Raw genomic sequence first — 16,975 nt, forward strand, 5'->3', positions numbered from 1 at the left:
GCTGGCTTCCACCAGCTGTAGGGCTGGCCCCAAGATTTTGTGTGCACATTATCCTGGGGCTCATATTGCAAGAATGCAGGGTTGGCCAGATGTGCTAGCCGTGCACTCTCCTCCCTCCTCAACTGACAGGGTCGCAGCTGCCACTCCCTGCCCGCGCAGCAGCCAGGTTTCACTGGTGCTTGGTGTGTGCTGCTTGCAAGGTGCTTTGGGATCCTTGGGAATGGCTATCAGCACATAAATACTCCTGCTGTTACAGGACACAGCAGCAATAGGCTACGAGCAGCAGAGGAAGCTTTTTCCCCTTGGAAGTGGCGTGCATCTCCTCCCCCAGCCCGGCATATGGAATTCTGGATCACATTTCTCTCTCTTGCCAGTAAATATTGCAGATTTATTGCTCTATACCTGGTGGGTAGTAAATTGCATTCCACCTCTGTTATAAGGCTCTTTGCTATGACACAGCCTTGCAGCTCCATTAAACCTTAATTACAGCAACACTTCATTGGGTTGCTGCGATGGTCTGAGTGCCATTGCAGTAGGGAGGATGTATGGCCAAAACAGGCTGATGCGGGGAGGCTTTGGTTTGTTTGGTTTCCTCCCTTTTTAGGGGTTATTGAGAGTTGCACCCAACAAGGGGAACAGATGGAGACCCAGCGTCTCGTGCTCTGCTTGTTCTGCAMAACGGCTGGCTTCACCTGCCACGGCCCTGGCAGCGTGTCTGCACCTGATGAAGTGCTCAGCAAACACTGGGGAAAGTTTTGCTTTGGATGGTGACATCTTTAAATGGCTTATTCCCATTCATGCTTCCATGCTGCTTCCTAGATCTAGTTTTAATCTCTCAGCTTGATAGTATGAGGCTTGGTCTAGCAGCCTGCCGGGGCAAAATGGGGCCTGAATTTCCATAGGTGCAGCCAGACCAACCTTTAAGGGCTATTTCACTGGTGTGCAGTGACTCCGTGCTTATCCTGTTGTAGGTGGATCATTTCTGTGTCAGCTTGAAGGTGCAATTTCTGATATCTTGGGCAGTGTACCAGTGCCCCTCTCTGCCTGAAAGAAGGGAGCGGGTGGTCCCTTCTCTTCAGCAATTCTTGACCACTGTAGCAACCCCTCAGAGGACAGCGTAACYGAATGTTTCCACCCGGCTTCTCTAACCTCTGCTGACTGAGGACTGACTGGTCCTGCAGGCAGCCAGCGACCAGGAAAGGGGGGGCAGCCAGGGATGTTGAACATGCGGATAGCCTGCTCTGGTTTCCCTCCAGCCAGGCCTGGAGGAAACGCACTGTAGAGTGGCAGAAAGGGCTGGCCAGTATTTGCACGCCCTGTGGATTGAGGGGATCCTGCTTGGTCTCATGAGTTTTTGATTTGGAGATTCCTTGCGTCTATATGGATGCACGTGTAGACTTGGATTAAGGACTAGCGTGCATCGTACAGGCATCTTTCCTAGGCCAACGTACTTGCCTTCCCACTCTATGATGAGCTAACCAGAAAGCACTAATGACTCTACCAGCTACTTGGCTTCATTGCGCCTGTTCGTAGGTGAGCGCTGTGTCATCAGATCTTCCCGGTTCCTGGTTTGGGAATAACTTGCCTTCTCTGACATACGCTGATGTTGTCAAGTGGTGTTATACGTAGTGTAGCTATGACTGCTACTGAAACTCCCCTAGGTTATCCTCAGGATTGTCTTCTGTTAGCGTAATGCCCACGCTTCAGTAACCATTTTGATTGCTTTGGTCACTTTGTATGATAGTCGTTATCCTTGCAAGTCTGCTCGTAAGYGAGGATGTTTGTACTACTGTGTTCTACCGCTGTTATCAATTTATCTAGCCAAACTTTCATATGCTGGATGTGCTTGGATACCCACAAGTGTCTGTAGGTATTTGTAGACAGGCAGTGCAAAAATCTTCTACACCACTGCTATTGCAAAAAGCAGCTATCAGAAAGCAATTAAAATTTCTTTCTACAAAGTCAGATGCTGAACTCCTTAAAAATAACACTCACATGGAGAATCCTTTGCTCGTTTTCTTTGGAGAGCCTGTTATAGAGCCTTGTTTGTCCTCATTCTCCCCTCTTGCAGCAACCTTGAGATGTCAGACATAGGAAATGTGGCCACAGCTGTTTATGCACTTAAAGAGTTTTTTCCAAGGCCACATCCTTCTATTCTCCTGTAGATTACTTGAAAAGATGCTGCAGGGACTTCAGAAAGCCAAGGTCTATGTGCCATGTGCAGGTGTTGCCAGGAGACAACGTTTTAAACATTTGAAAACTGTTGGGAATAATTTGGTGGAGGAGTTTTTTTTTTTCTTTCCTCCTTCCCACTTAAACTGTATACTAGAAGGTCCTTGTAGATTGATATTTCTGGCAGATCTATGTTATCCAAGTAATAATGAAATATGAGAGGACATAATAGAGGGAAAGTGGGTACCTTGTCATCTACTGCTAGTAGAAGAAAGTGATATTCAACTTTTCTGGATCTTGCRCTTGATAAATTGTCACTCACTAAAGCCTTCTGCAGCTCTAGGCTTATCTTCCTTTACTGGGAGGTTGTCATGCCAGTTATAACTGAGTCAGAAAATGCCGTTGTATCAGTATTCTCTAGGAAAATGTTGTCATTTTGATGAAAATTGATTGGTTTTTTTATGCGTGCTGGATGCATTTTCAGGAATCTGTTTTAAATAAGAAGGAAATGGCCCATCAGAAGTCTGATTTCAGTAGTTTCAAACCAAAGACACTCTCTTTGGAAAATAGTTTTTAATTTCAAAAATGTAGCTCATATTTAGACAAATTAAAGATGTGTAAAATTAAATGGAAATGCTCTGAAGGGCCTGAAAAATATATATTTTGATTGACACAAATGAATTTAAAAATAAATCATGGAGAAAATGAAATGTTAGTGGGGCTTTTTTGGTTCTCATTTGAAATGAAAAATAATTTGCAATCTTGACACTTTCCATGGAATGAAAAGTCCATTTGCTGATTAAGGCTCAGATTCATCCTGGCTAATTTCAGATGCTATTGAACTGTTTAGTCCCAAAGGGCRCTTTAATCCACCTGAGATTTAAATTGCCCTCTGGAGGTACCTATTTCTTTCACTGGTAAGACGGGCAACTTGACTTCTCGTATGTGTGTTGGAGATAACGACCTGAAGTTCAGTGGCGTGTGGCTGGACCTCCTCTGCAGTGCTCACACTCTTCTCACRTTCTTCTGCTGTTGCGGTATTTGTGCTCACGTGGCCTTTCCTTCCTTGCAGAACTGGGTTCATTTTTTTAGATAGAGGGAATTTCCACTAACTACAGGTTTTATCTGAGTATTGGCTGTTTCTGGAAGAATTTCTGGAGGGCTGGCAGGGTTATATCATGTAAGAAATGAAGGAACAAGGTCTGGAGTAATTTTGAAGGGAGCTTTGGTCAGATTGTTCGTTCTGGCTTTTAATCCCTACGTACGGTGCTTTTCAGCTCTCACATCTGGTTGGCAGAAGGCAAGTCCTCTTCAACTCTTCTACAATATGCTGAACACCTTACTCCATCTTTAGTATTCCTTGACCCAGAACAAAAGTGAAAATATTTGGCAAGCTGGAAAAGGTTAAAAAATAGCAATACGCAATCTTCTCCCCGTGACATCAGCTCAACATGAGAAGAACAGTCTGAGCTGTGTCACACCTGACAGACTGGTGACAGAGAAGGGGCAGTCTGCTGCAAGTCTGTTCCCCTGCTGTCATCCTGCATAGTGCTGTTTTTCCTCGATGAATTTTCTACAGTCTCTGACATTGAGGATGCAGTGTCTAGAGGTCAGATCTAGCTCATTTTATGAGACAGTCCCAGTGTCATCTTGATATATTTGGTCATCTGTCCAGTCAGCCAGATGGCTCCTTTCTCTTTAGGTAGCTAGGCATTTGGGAAGCATTTATTTTAACTACATATCCTGTACTTTTCTTATTTTGGCCTCATAAAAAATAATGGGAGGTGGGTCAACATATAAGTCCTGTTGAAAATTCTGTCCTGGAGGACTTTATGGAGCCAAAGTTGGCTTTAATTCTAATAATAGTCCTTTGAGCTGTACAACAGCAACCCTGGCCTTTGACTAGGACCATGTGTCCTACTCTTCTTGCTGGAGAGTTTGCCGTTACTGTTGCCTCTGAAAGCTGGGGTGCTCTCAAGGAGCCCGTGCGAGCGGGGCACTCTTCTTCGTCCTCTACTGCGTTTTGGTGGGAGCGGAGCTTCTCACCACGTTGGGCTCCTTTCTGTTCCACGATGGAGGGTTTTATTCTCCTTTCAAGTTTTCAGCAACTGCATGCTCTGTGCAACAGCTACTTGGCAAAGCCTGTAGGATACGTCCGCGTGCTTCACGCGGAGGATCGCTTGGCTATCGCAAACGAACGTAGTCTTTTGGAGACGAGCAGGCAGAGCAGAGGGTAGAAGGGGGAAGGAGATGAAAACGCGGTCGTTGGCCGATACGAAGAAGAATCTTAAACCACAAATTACAAAAATAAAAAAGGAAAGGGGGGGGATACTGTGAGAAGGAAAGAAAGTAACAAGCCTGCGGAGGATGGATGTTTGGAACTGCTCAGCCTAATGCATGCCAGATTCCTGCTCACTGCTGCTTCCCCCGCCCCCTCCGGCCCCGCTCGGCCTTCCCCTTCCCAAATGCTGTCTGCTAAACTTCTGAAACACCCTTTGCCTTTTTGACCCTTCAACTCATCTTGAACTTAGAAAAAATTGGGGGGGGGGGACTCTAGCAGACTATGTTGCATGTGCCAGCATGGTGGTGGGGGTGCCGGGGGTCTGCGATGGGGAGGGGGCTGCCCCAAATGCGTGTGGTTGATGCTCCCCTGAAAACAATTTGTATCCTGTTAATAGAATTAGTAAATATTTGTAGCTTGCTTTGAAGCCAGTGTCCCCAGGGGATATATTGGGGGGGGAATTAAAGAGACAAGTTACTGATTTAGGCCTCCTGTCCCCTTCCCCCAACCTCTTTCTTTCATTTTCGCCCTCCTTTATGAAGACACTGAACAGACAAATTGTAGGGCTGGCCGGCGGCTTGTGCCACTGCCGGCAGGAAGTGCTGGGGTGGTACCCGGGGTGCCGGGGGGAGCGCGCGGGGGGCCGAGGAGCGGGCGTCCGATCTGCTAATGCAAAAGGCAGTCGCCTCCGACGAGGGGAATCGCCGGCCAAGTTCCTGAGGTCCGGAGGGGCCTGGCTGGCCGCGGCTCCGCGCCTGCCGGGGCCCTTGCCGGGGCGCTGGCGGCAGCGGGTCCACGCTGGCTGCCGCTGCCTGGGGCTGTGCCGCTCCCTGGCGCGAGCGAGCCCGAAGGAGGACACTTGCATGCTCCTAGAAACCGCATCCTCAAATCCCTCCCGTCACTCCTGGTGGGGTGTAAGCAGTGAAGGACAAAGCAAGGGGACGCGGATCGGAAAACTGAGTTGTGTAGGGCTGATGAGAAGTTTCCATTTCCTGTTGTTGTTCCTTGTCTGCTGCTTTGGGGACGTGCACAGGTAGCTCCCCTGCAAGCTTTTAGGTGGTGGACGCGCTCCTAAGCCTTGCCTCGGACGGCTGGCAGCTGAACTAAGCGTGAGTGGCAAAGGCCACCCRGTTCAAAGATGGATCTCCAGGCCTGGTGTCACTAATGGAAGCGATTTTTCAGGAGCACTGGGGAGGAAGCTCGTCTTAGCGTTAGTCGTGTTGCTCTCAAGTGAGGAAGGCTTGTGTGTCGTGCTCCCTTTCAGCTATGTGCTTCCGTTGGCGTGCCAGGTCCACCCACCTCTGTAAACTTAGCCCTCTGAATCAAGGGACGCTCCGAGCAAAACAGCCTGGCTCTTGCAGGTGAATTGACTTGTAAGAACGTGCGTCTGACTTAAGCTTTGGCCATCAGCGCAGGCAATACGCAAACTATAGGGAGGATAAATTTGGGATTGGGCTCTGCATTTCCTGCAAACAGATGGGGTCGATGTTAGGAAAACCAAGCTCTCTCAGTTGGATTTGGGGTGCTTCAGATCTTGGGCGGACTTGCGGTGCTTCCAGTCTAGCAGAACCTGGTAGGCTGGGTCTTCTAGACACTTTTCCAAATTAAACCCATTGGGCTAGGCTGCCCAYGTTTGGAGAGTTCCCTGTTCATAGTATTAATATTTTCTGTGATGCAGCGTTAGCCCTGGCTGAGGACACAGGTGGAGCTCCACAAGCGCATAGAGTGTGTGGCATTTGGCTCTCCACGGGATGAAGGTGCACCTCTGCCACTGTTGCAAGGTTGGCCTAAGCTGGAGCAGGGAAGTGGAGAAGAGCTAGATAGAATTTGGTACAAGAGGTCATTGCACAGCCTCACTGCGTGCTCTGGGGGACTATTTTCTCCTTAGAAATGGTGCAAGAGGCCATCTCAAGCAGTGCTGTGACTGCCTGCAGCRTGCCTGTGGGCTGGGTGATGCTGTTCCCCCAGTGCCCTCTGATTGCAGCTGGTAAAGGGGGACTGTTCCTTAMTCCTCCTCAAGCTCTGGGCTGTTAGGTTGGGATTGTCTTCTGATTTTTTGGGAATGTGAAAAACAATGAAGAAACCTCAGCTGGCCAAGTTCTGCCTTGAGGAAAGAAARCAAAGCAGGCTCTCTAATCATCCAGCACTGAGTTGTCTGTGCCAGGGACACTGATGAGATTCATAGGATTCATTTCTCTAACAGTAGACAGYGAAGTGTCACCTGGTCAATGTGATCTACAGTCCTCCATGGGGAGGAGCAGGCACCCYGGGGTGCCTGCTCCAGCCCTGGGATCTGATGTTYGGAGCCTGARGTTAGATGAATCCTTTTTTGGGGTGAGTGGTGTCTTAAAGGTTTTGATCCAGGTGACTGAAAGAAAATAGCTTCATTCATCTCGTACTTTGAAAGATGTCATTCTAAGTTTCTTCACCTAAGGAATGCAAACCTTTTTTTTTAAAAAAAAAAAAAATCAGACTTTCTCTTAAAAGAAAAAATACCAGTGAAAGAAGCTAAATCACCAATTGTGATTTTGGAATTTTCTTGAGGAAAAAGCTATGGGAAGAAAAGGAGAGAAATAACTGCAAAAATCCTGTTTAAAATTTGTGGAGTTCTTCTCAGAAAAGAGAAAAACAAATGTTCGTGAGTCTCTACAAAAGAAAACTTTAAGAAAGTTACAAAACATGTTTAGTATGCTTCAACCAGCTGGATTTTCTGGCAGCTCCAGTGAAATCTAAACAAGGAAAATGGTCACTTTTTTGTTTGTTTTTGCAAAATTTTTTATCCATGCAGGACAGTACAAAGCACATCCTCTGTGAGAAGGTGTCACAGCCCGTAGATGAGATAAAATGGCCTGTGATTATATGGGGTGTTTTTCAACTGAGAGTCAGCACATGTGGAGCTCCGATCCTTTAAATGCRTGCGGGGAAAAGGGAGGAAGTTGGCTCCATTAAGGAGAATGGTAAAACCAGGAGTCAGGTAACGAATGAGTGACTGATCCGGTGGTGTCACGTGAGCACCTTTAACTCCCACTCAGTGCAGGAGGTATGCAGCAGTTTAGCAGTGCTGAGCCCCAGATCGTGGGAGCAAGGGCCTCTTTTGCAATTCTATCTCTCCGGTGTACCTTTTCCAGACGTGCATCTCTGGTTTTAGTAAGTGCATGGCTTGCTGTAGTCCTTAAGTTCCCAGCAGTTCTTTCCACTCCTCTTCCCACCCGGAGCTGAGGCTTATTACCAGGTAATGCGTCAAGCAGTTGCAAGGTGTGGGAAAAGCTCCCAAAGAAAATGCTGAGGTAGCGGTAGAAGCATCTGTATTTTTATTTTCCTTCGTAGTCAAGTTCTCTACACACAAAGCCTTCAACCTGCTGATGCTTGTGCTTACATAAATGGGTAGTTGCTGGGACTGACAGGACGTTAGCAGGTCCCATCTGAAAGGCATCACAAGGTTTCCCTTGTTGCRAATTATGCTTTCAAATCTCCTAACTCGGAAAACTTGCTCCCAACTACTGAGATTTTTACCCGATTTGGGTCAATGTCTGGACCAAAACAGGCCAATTGCTTGTAGTCTTGTGTCTGCCTGAAAACTGAACYGACTGGTTTTCCTTGTTGGCCCGGGTCTCTGAAAATGCGGTTCAGTGTTCTTCCAAACTTCAGTGCAGGTAGATACGAAACTCATCCTGACTTTGAAAAGTGCCAGGGCCAATCTTGCCAGGGTATAGACCAGATAACTTCTCTAAAGCTGCTCTAGACAGAGCTGACTTCAGTGCTAACAGACTTGCGTGGTCTSGGGGCTGCCCACACAGCTTGAGCTGTGGTGGTGGAGAAAGCTCCACATGTGCAAGYGGAGCGTCTCCTGGGGAAGGAGGAGGAGAAGGACGTGGTGCAGGGCAAATGTGGCTGCTGTCTGCCGAAAAGTGACTGCATGTCTTAACAGTTCCTGGTCTCAACCAGAGGAAAAAAGGAAGGGAAGGGAGGGGGAAAGCTTGCATAGGTTCTTTCATTATGAAATGTTTAATGGTTTCCCATGTGTTAAATATTTTCTCGGTAAGTGGGGAATCTAGTTCTTTTAGTGAAGTTGATTCGTAATAAAGCCATTTAGAAATGATTTCTGGGTAACAGTCTGCAAATGTTCAGAAACTACTTTTACATATATATATATATATATATATATATATATATATATATATAACACTGAGTATTAGATTCTGAGATTCCTTGCAAAGACTCAAGGCCAGATTTAAAAATGTGCTTTGAAACTTCCATTGATTTCAATATGGAAGATATTAAAACTTGTAACTCTATAATGAGAAATAGCTTCCTTATAACAAAGCAAGCTCCAAATAGTTTTGATAGTTTTTCACTGGCTCTATTTAAAATGCTGTCATTTCAGATTGCTTGTATTTTACAAGGTTTGAAATGCTGTAGAAACTAGGTTCGCTTTTAATTGCTTTATCGAGTTAGTTTTAGAAATTGGCCTCTACGTTTTTGTTTATGGCAAACTCTACTTTCTTCCTGAAARCAGTAGCTGTGGTAAGGAGTGCAAAATACATTCTCATTTTGAAAACAATTCATACATTAATGAATATTTTTGTTGAACTTAATTCATGAAGACTCCAACAGGCTTTGGAAAACGTGGACAATAAATTTTGGCTGAAATTTTTTGCTTTTGAAAAAGAAAAGAGACTAGTTTCAACATAAGACCCTTCACGCCAGGAATTTGAACCAGCTGTCATTGTCTTTTGTATCCATAAACAAATGCTTTGGTCTGCCTAACAAATCTCAAATGAGTGCAGTTGGAACGAGAGCGGTACAGGCCGCCTGTCTGCAGTACGTATGCCAGGGAGTCTGAGGCAGATTTGGGCCTGTTTCTGTGCAATTTGTGGCCTGTCCTGGGGGCTGCTGCAGGCTCTGCCTTTCTTGCTTGTTCTGGGAGAGCCCCTGGGAGTAGAAGTTGAACCTTAAAGCCAAGAGGAAGGTGGATGCTGCTTTGTGGTAGGTGCTGCAGACCCTAAGAGAACAAGATGGCCYGGAAGAAGCCAGGCTGGCAGGTGTTTTACCCCACCTAACCATCAGTGTATTTTTTGCTATCTGCTATGGCATTAGGCAGCTAGGAGGCCACACATTGCAGTATGTGAGCAGGGGTTTTCACATCTGGTTGCAACTCCTCAACTGCTCGGAAGCTGCAGGAGTATGTTCTTCCAGCTCTTTGGTCTTGGTCTTTGCTTATTTGCTCTTCAGAGGTCCTAAAAGCCCACTTCGGCTGATGGTTTCCTTGGGAAGTGGGGGGTTGTGTGGTCTTCGTTGCAGTGCTGAGGCTGGAGGTGTCATCTCCCCCCCCCCCCAAACATGGATAAGGATTTGGAGTCCTTGGGCTTTTGCAGCTTGCTCCTCTATTCTGTACTGTGCAGATGCTGAGGTCAGATTACTCTTTATTCTCATTTGTGCAGTGCTTCACGGGTAAAAGGTGTTATTTCTGCAGCCATCAGTTTAGCTGGTCATTTAGCTAAAGTCACTCAGCCTGTTTGTACCTCTTGTGACAACAGGAGCTTTGCAGAAACAAGTTTCTCTGAGATTTCTGAGAGGTTTTTCCCATCTCCTTTCTCCTAGAATTTCAAAGGTGATTACTATCTTTTGGATAACTTCTGGTGTTCTGATCTATGTTGTAACCTAGAATTGCTGCAAAAGGAAAGCTTTTATAGAAAGGACTGTTCGGTGAGCAACTTCAGGTCAATTGTTTTGATTTCCTCCATTCTGGATTCTCTGCTGGCTAGTAAGAGTCTTTTTTTTATTGTTGTTTTTTTCCCCCCCTTCTGGAGCACTGTGGGGATCTCTTCTCCACCTGGCTTTCTGTTTGTATAATACTTGTAGGAACCTCATAACTCTGAGAATTTTACCCTACTAAAAATTCAGTCTTTCAACTAAAGGAAGATCCACACAGGCTCAGAAATGTGAGGTAAGACAAAATCAGTCTCGTCTCCATAGGAATCCAGGCAACAAAAACGAGGCTTACATCATTTCTGAGTCTTTAGCCTCTGTTTAGCCTTCAAGTTGTTGGTGAAGGTTAAACAGAGATGTTCACCAGATGGTTCATCTTCCCAAGTATCTCTTCTTTCACAAGGGTGTTTGTTTCTTTTGCTTCATCCTCTGTGCTCAGCTCCAGTGTTTAGGCGATAGGAACAGTTTGCTTGGGTTTTCTGGCTTTGGTTTTTTCCTTTTGCTCTGAACATACCCTCATGTTTCCACCTGGGTCCAGGGACTCAATGACATGTCTGCTGTAATAAAGTCTGTGAAGACCAAGCTGGTCTCTGAATACAGTTGTCCGCTGTATATAACATACGTATGTTGAACTCTGTCCTTCTGTCTGGAGTCAAACRCAAGGACAGGAAAACTGTAAGGTGCTCAGCTGCACTTTGCTCACTACGTGGCAGATCTGCAAGAGAGACGTTGTCCTCAAGTCATATGGGAGATGTTGCGTTTTTAGGCTCTGGTACTGATGGAGCGACYGTGCTGCTCGTCCTTCGGCACGGAAAGCCTGTGGACCGCTCTTCTGCTGCCTCTGAGCCGATAAAAGCTTTGCCTTTATGCTGTTGCGAAAACTGTGCTAAAATGCCCAACTGTGTTGCTGAGTTAGATCGAAGCTGGGCAGAACACGGAGGTGGAACAAAAAACCTCCCAGCGTAATTAATCCAGTCATATTACTCCAGCTTTCGGCTTTGTTTTTTTCTAAAGCTGGCCTGGCCTGCAAAACCCAGGTCTCAATTAATACTATTATCCTGGGGATGACATTTCCTCAGTCTGTCGTCGGTTATTTTTTAATTCTCTAATTTGTTCTAATATGCGCATTGCCTGCACATCAAGTCAGCCATGAAGACGCTGCGTTTCCAGGTTCCTTCCTCTCCATCCTCCCAAAGAAATTAAAGCAAGGAGGCTGCGGGACCACAAGTGCAGGAAATAGAATTAGGGAACATATTAATTGGGGCATCAAGTAGGATTTTGTTCCAGGCGGTTTCCTTCCGTGAGCCACTTTGATGCTTCCCTTTCGCAGCTCTGTTTCTCATTAAAAGTATCCCTTAATGGCAAATGTTGTTTATGCATGTTGCAATTATGTCATGCTGTAACCCCTATGCTGGCAGGCTTGGCTGATTGGCGGGGAGGGCAGGAGGAGGAGGTCAGTAGTGGGGAGGAATCAGTGCGGAGAGCGAGGAGGAGGAGGGGGGAATGATGCGGGCTGGGGAGGGAAACGGCAGCAAACGAGTTGCTCTGCTGCCTGAAAGCCCGCTGGATGTTTGGGCGGGCCGGACGCCTGCTTGCGATCCAAGGCTTGTCGCTCCTTTTTTTGCATTCGGTTTTTATTTGCCGTGCTGTTTGCTGGCTTTGGGGTCTGCAGCGCTGCCAAAGAAATGGCCGGGTGATGTTAGAGCTCTGCCTTTCCASGCGAAACCTGGGTGCCCTCTCCCTGGTTTAGCTACTGTTTGATTCGAGAGAAGCGGGTTTCTGGTTTGGCGCGGTCGGGGCTGGAGGTCTCCTCCGCAGGCTCGCCGTCCTCCGCGGCTCGGCGCGGCCCCGGCCCTGCAGCCGGGATCTTCCGCAAGGCCCCGCGGCTTGCTCCGATCGTCTCGGAGCCGTTGCCTTCGGTGAGGCTGCTCCTAGGTGGCTTTTGCCAACGCTCATTCAAGGCTGTGAGAACAGCTCGTTTGTGGGAGGGTATTTGTTTTTCCATCGAGGCAGCCAAAACCTCCAGCTTCCCCTCTCGCTCGCAGCCTGGGAGCGCGGAGGGTTCGCTCTGCCCTTACCGGCAGAGTTTGCAACCAGCTAAAGACAGAACCGGTGAACTTGATTTTTTTTTTTCCTTCTCCCCCTTCCATTTCTGATCACTCCTACTGTAAAATGGATTTGCCCCATATCCAGGTCTCAAAAGCAAACAAAAACAGCCTTAATGAGAGAAAACAGCTCATGTATGCAGGGAGAGCAAGCCAAGCCATGTCCGTGCCCAAGAGTTCRGGAGCCAATACAAATACCGCTGCTGTGTTTTGGAAACTGCCGGCCTCTCTGGGCGCCGGGAGCCAGCGTAGAGCAATTGAAGCCGATGGCCAAAGCAGTGAGCAGAAACCTCAATGCTGTAAAAACCAGAATGTAAAACAACTCAAACACACACACACACAAAAAAAAAAGCACTCCTTCCTTCCCACCTAATATCCTATCTAAAGCAACTGGAGCCTAAGCAGGCAAACGGGCCTGGGAAACCACGGGAGCTGGGACTGACGGGGACTGAGCTGGTGAATGAGAGGAAGCAGGCAAGTGTAGGAGTCGGGAGAAGTCACTTGGTGCCCCGAGCCAGAGCTGCTATGAAATGACTCATTTTCACTTTGCATGTATGATATTTGCATGAAAACCGCGTTTGCGTTCTGTGAACAGTCACATGGGTATTCTGCGCCTGGTTTTTGATCCGGGATGAAATTTCACCCTTTCCTCYAGCAAAGTCATTTATCTTTCTTTCGGGGAGGAAGTGGGAAGGAATTGAAGGGAGAGAGGGAGATTGTCCTTCAGGCATAAAATTCAGGGATTTATCCCTCGAAAGGGTCACTCGGCTGTTTCCTAATATGGGGTTCAGTCCTGCTGTCTGCTTGGAGACCTACATGGGAAATGTGCCTGAAAGCAGTAGGCTGGGGCAGAGGTGGGTCTCGGCTGTGCTGCCTCGAATTGACTGCTGGAACTAGCTGGAGTAGTTCCTAGGGCCACAGGCAGGGRCTTGAAGTGTTTGTACTGTCTGGATTTAAATCCTTATTCAGCTGAAAATGTCCTCTGGAATGGGGTAAATACTCCAAAATTAGACCCGTGGAGAATCCCTGGAGTGTCTAGAGGTCCAAGAGTACCTGCTGACTGGACAGAAGAGCTACTCTGCCTTTGATATATCCCCTGAGAAATGTGGGCAGCATTTTGCCTGGCAGTATTTTGTGCCTAATTCAGTCCAGGACCGTAGGCGGTGGGAGACATAGCGGTTTTTAGCAGGTGAGGATCCCCGTGTACATGTTCATAGCTTCTGCCCGGGGCAGTGTACTTTCTGCTCAGTGCTGGGCCTGGTGCACAAGCGCCATTTTCACTGCAGGAGGGAAAGAAGATGCAGAAACGAAGCCAGAGGGTTATAAAGTTCTCAAAGGGATGGACCCCCATAATCCTTCTGCTTAATCCAATCACAAGGCTGAGATTTGTGCCATGGGACACAGATACACCAGGCTAAGGACTGCTCAGGGGATAATTCTAGCAGCAACCCTTGCTGCCCCTCATGCTGCATATCTTCACTTTTTTTTGAGCCTTAACTCCAGGGTTGGCCTTATTTTTTTTTTTTTAACCTCCATTGGGGATCTCCACAGGCAGGTGCAGYGGACTTTCTCTGCTGCACGTTGTGGTGTGCTGCTCTGTGCTGTCTCTACCCTATCCTGCCATATATTCCCAGCCCCAAAGAAAATAACTCTGACCTTTGCTGAAGTTTGGGGGGGGGGCACTGTTGAGCCTGTCTTAGAGCAGGGCAATCCTAAAACAACTACATTTCAGTCAACTGCTTTTAGGGGCATTTTGTGTGCTTCTYCATCTCTACCCTATCTGCAGAAGGAAGGAATATTAGCAACGGGAATTAAATCCTCGGTTTCAGACTGATWATGTAATAAGAGACTAATAGCGGGCAAGCTCAAGTGCCAGCAGACATGCTGGGCTCGGTTTGATTGCTGTTGGTTCTTGTGATCTGGCTGAGAGGTCCTGGGATCCCTACACTGACACTGTGAATGGAGAGGGTCTTAGTTGGAAAAATCATCCCTTGACACCAAGGGTGACCCTCTGAAGGCTTTTTAGACCTGTTTTTGTTTTTTAGTAAGTCTTAATGCTGTTTTGGGGKGAGTTCATTGCTTTAGGACTTGGGCAGACTTTGTTGTAGGAGCAGCTTGGCAGTAGTCTGTCAGCTTCTGCTTCCTTGGCACTGAAGGGGCAGTGTTTCCAAAGAAAAGGCAAGTATTTTACACTCTTGAAGTATTGTAGTTTATTAGCCTTCACCTGCCACCTTTTCTCTACTATTACCTGTTTCTAAAGCCTTGCAGTACAATGCCCTCATGGGAAAGGCAAACCTTGGGTGGTTTGGTGGCACTGGCTAGATATCGAGGCTTGCAGGCAGCTGCTCTTTGCCCTTTCAGTGCTTCCTAAACAAAAGGAGCAAGTTCAGAAGCCAAAACCTGCCATTTCTCCTGGCCAGGAAAGAGTGCTGTTTTCACCACACCTCTGGCTTTAGGGTTGATAACAGTTTAACTTTATTTAGTATCTTGCACATGCAAAGGAGTTCCTCTGGCATAGCTCTGCTGTGGTCCTGTATGCATATGAGAGAAATCATGCTGTTTTTGGCATGGCACATGGAGAGAGGTATGGCATGAATGCAGGCAGGCTGCCACAGCGGGGCTCAGGTTACCATGTGCTTGTGCCGTTCGTAGTCTTTCTCCCCTTCAGCCAACAGTACAGTTGCTCAGAGTTAAGAGATGGAGCATGTGTCTGAGTTGCAATGGAGGTTGCACCTCTTTCGGTATATGCAGTTGTTTAAAGAGGTCCATGTCAGAGTGGACAAACGTGCCGCTTTGGAGCTTGGAACCCTTTGGTCTTCAGGATGCCCTTTATTAGGTCAAATTCAAAGGGAAGGCTCAGCTGTGTGGTCTGGTCCTGCACGTGAGCCTGGGCCTCCAAAGGAGTGGTAAGGTGAGGTAAGGTGTAGGCTTTGGGACAGTCTCTACCGTGTGGTTATTGCCCATGTCCAGAGCCTTAACCTGCAATAAATATTTCTGAAAGCATGTCCCAGAATTCAGTTTGTCCAGGCACTTTGGGTACATACCTCGGCTTTATATGATCTGCAGACCCAAGCCTGCGCTCGTATGTTGTGTTTTGGGCACAGCCTGCTCTCCAAAAAGGAGAAGAGATTAGCTTTGAGCTGTACCAACAGTGGGGAAACCACAGACCGGATTTCCCCTTAGTGTGAGCTCAACTGCATGACTAGTAAAATGGGCTGTACCAGTTGGGATGCTGCCTCATGTCCAATATCTGTCATATAACTGTGGGTAGTTTCCTAGAGAGGTCTGGATGTGATCTTCTGCGAGAAGAAAAGAAAAACCCGTGTGCAAGCCGCTCTTCTGCAATACGAATCCTAGTAACTTCTGAGATGTAAAACGGCATGGGCAGAGTAGCATACACCCAAGTACCTAAAGAAATAGAGGCAGTGGCATCAAATCATCATCCTAGAAGGAAAGGCTTTGAAAGGACCTATTTTAGTACTGCTGGAGAGTGCCAAGGTGGAGGAAGGACATACCAGAACGAGTACAGTCTCCTAAACAGAAGCAGGACAGCTGCCTCTGGTACCTTTCTCTGAGTCAAAGCYTGTGATTTTTACAGGGACTCCCACTGTTTCCCTTCTCTTCACTGATGCTGAGTCCTGAGCTGGAGGGTTGCATGGGCTAAGGAGTGMAGGGTATCAGTTATTTGTCCTTCTGGTTAAATGTAGTCTTTTCAGAAGCCCAAGCGAGGAAGGAGGGAGCCAGGCAAACAGACTTGAACGAAGGTGATTTTTTTGCCGGGAATGTTTAGACRCTGTTCCTGAAAAATACACAAAGCACGTCGACAGCGTAGCACGGAGTTCAGCTTGTGCAATAGGAGCATCTGCTTGAGTAGGGGTGTCTGTGCGCCTGCAAGGTACATCTTTCCCCGAAAGGAAGGCTTGGAAAATCGCTGCCTCTAGGTGAATTCCCAAGTCGGAGTTTCCTGAGATACCCTGATCATTTACGTGAGCTCACTGTGTTTCATCGCTTCTGGTCCCAGTGCTTGGGTAGTTTTGCCTTGGTTGCCTGGATGGAATTGTGCAGGCAGATACGCTGGGGTGAGTGCGTGCGTACACGTAATAAATCCAACTAGGACACGTGGGATGCAGGCGTGGATTGATGGTGCAGTGYGCGTGTTTTGGATCTGACAGTCTGGCATATGCCTTAGAAAGGATCTGCTTGATGGTTTGCGTGGTAGCCTTAACTAAAAGCCCAGATATCTGGAAATAACTACGTTGACCAATGTCCTGATACCTCTTTCTTTGGTCTGGTCTGATTGAATTTCTGTCTGGAAAAAAAAAAGGGGGGGGTGGACAACATGTGCAAGGACATCTGTGGTGTGGTCATGTTCAATTAAACCAATCCAGAGCTGGAACAGGATTGGAAAGGCCAGGGTGCCATCCCTCATTCGGTAGCAGAGCTTTAATCAGGCAGTCCCAGGAATCCCTACTGAGGGATTTTAATTGCACTGTTCAGAAAGGGAAAATGTTGTTAAATGATGCCGTGGTGAACATTCACAGCACGCTTGTGAAGAAATAAGACAGCCCCCTTCCTCTTCATAGGTACCGGTCCTGCGGGCTTTGATGTAAAGCAAAGACTTGAAGAATTGCAAAAATTGGTCTGAAATAAAGTTATAATCTGACTTTTCCCAACTAGCTGTGCAGTTTTCTGCCCTTTTACAAGCACT

Source organism: Rhea americana, unplaced genomic scaffold (genome assembly GCF_003343005.1).
Source record: "Rhea americana isolate MKP2758 unplaced genomic scaffold, rheAme1 scaffold_128, whole genome shotgun sequence".
In the NCBI taxonomy this organism is placed as follows: domain Eukaryota; kingdom Metazoa; phylum Chordata; class Aves; order Rheiformes; family Rheidae; genus Rhea; species Rhea americana.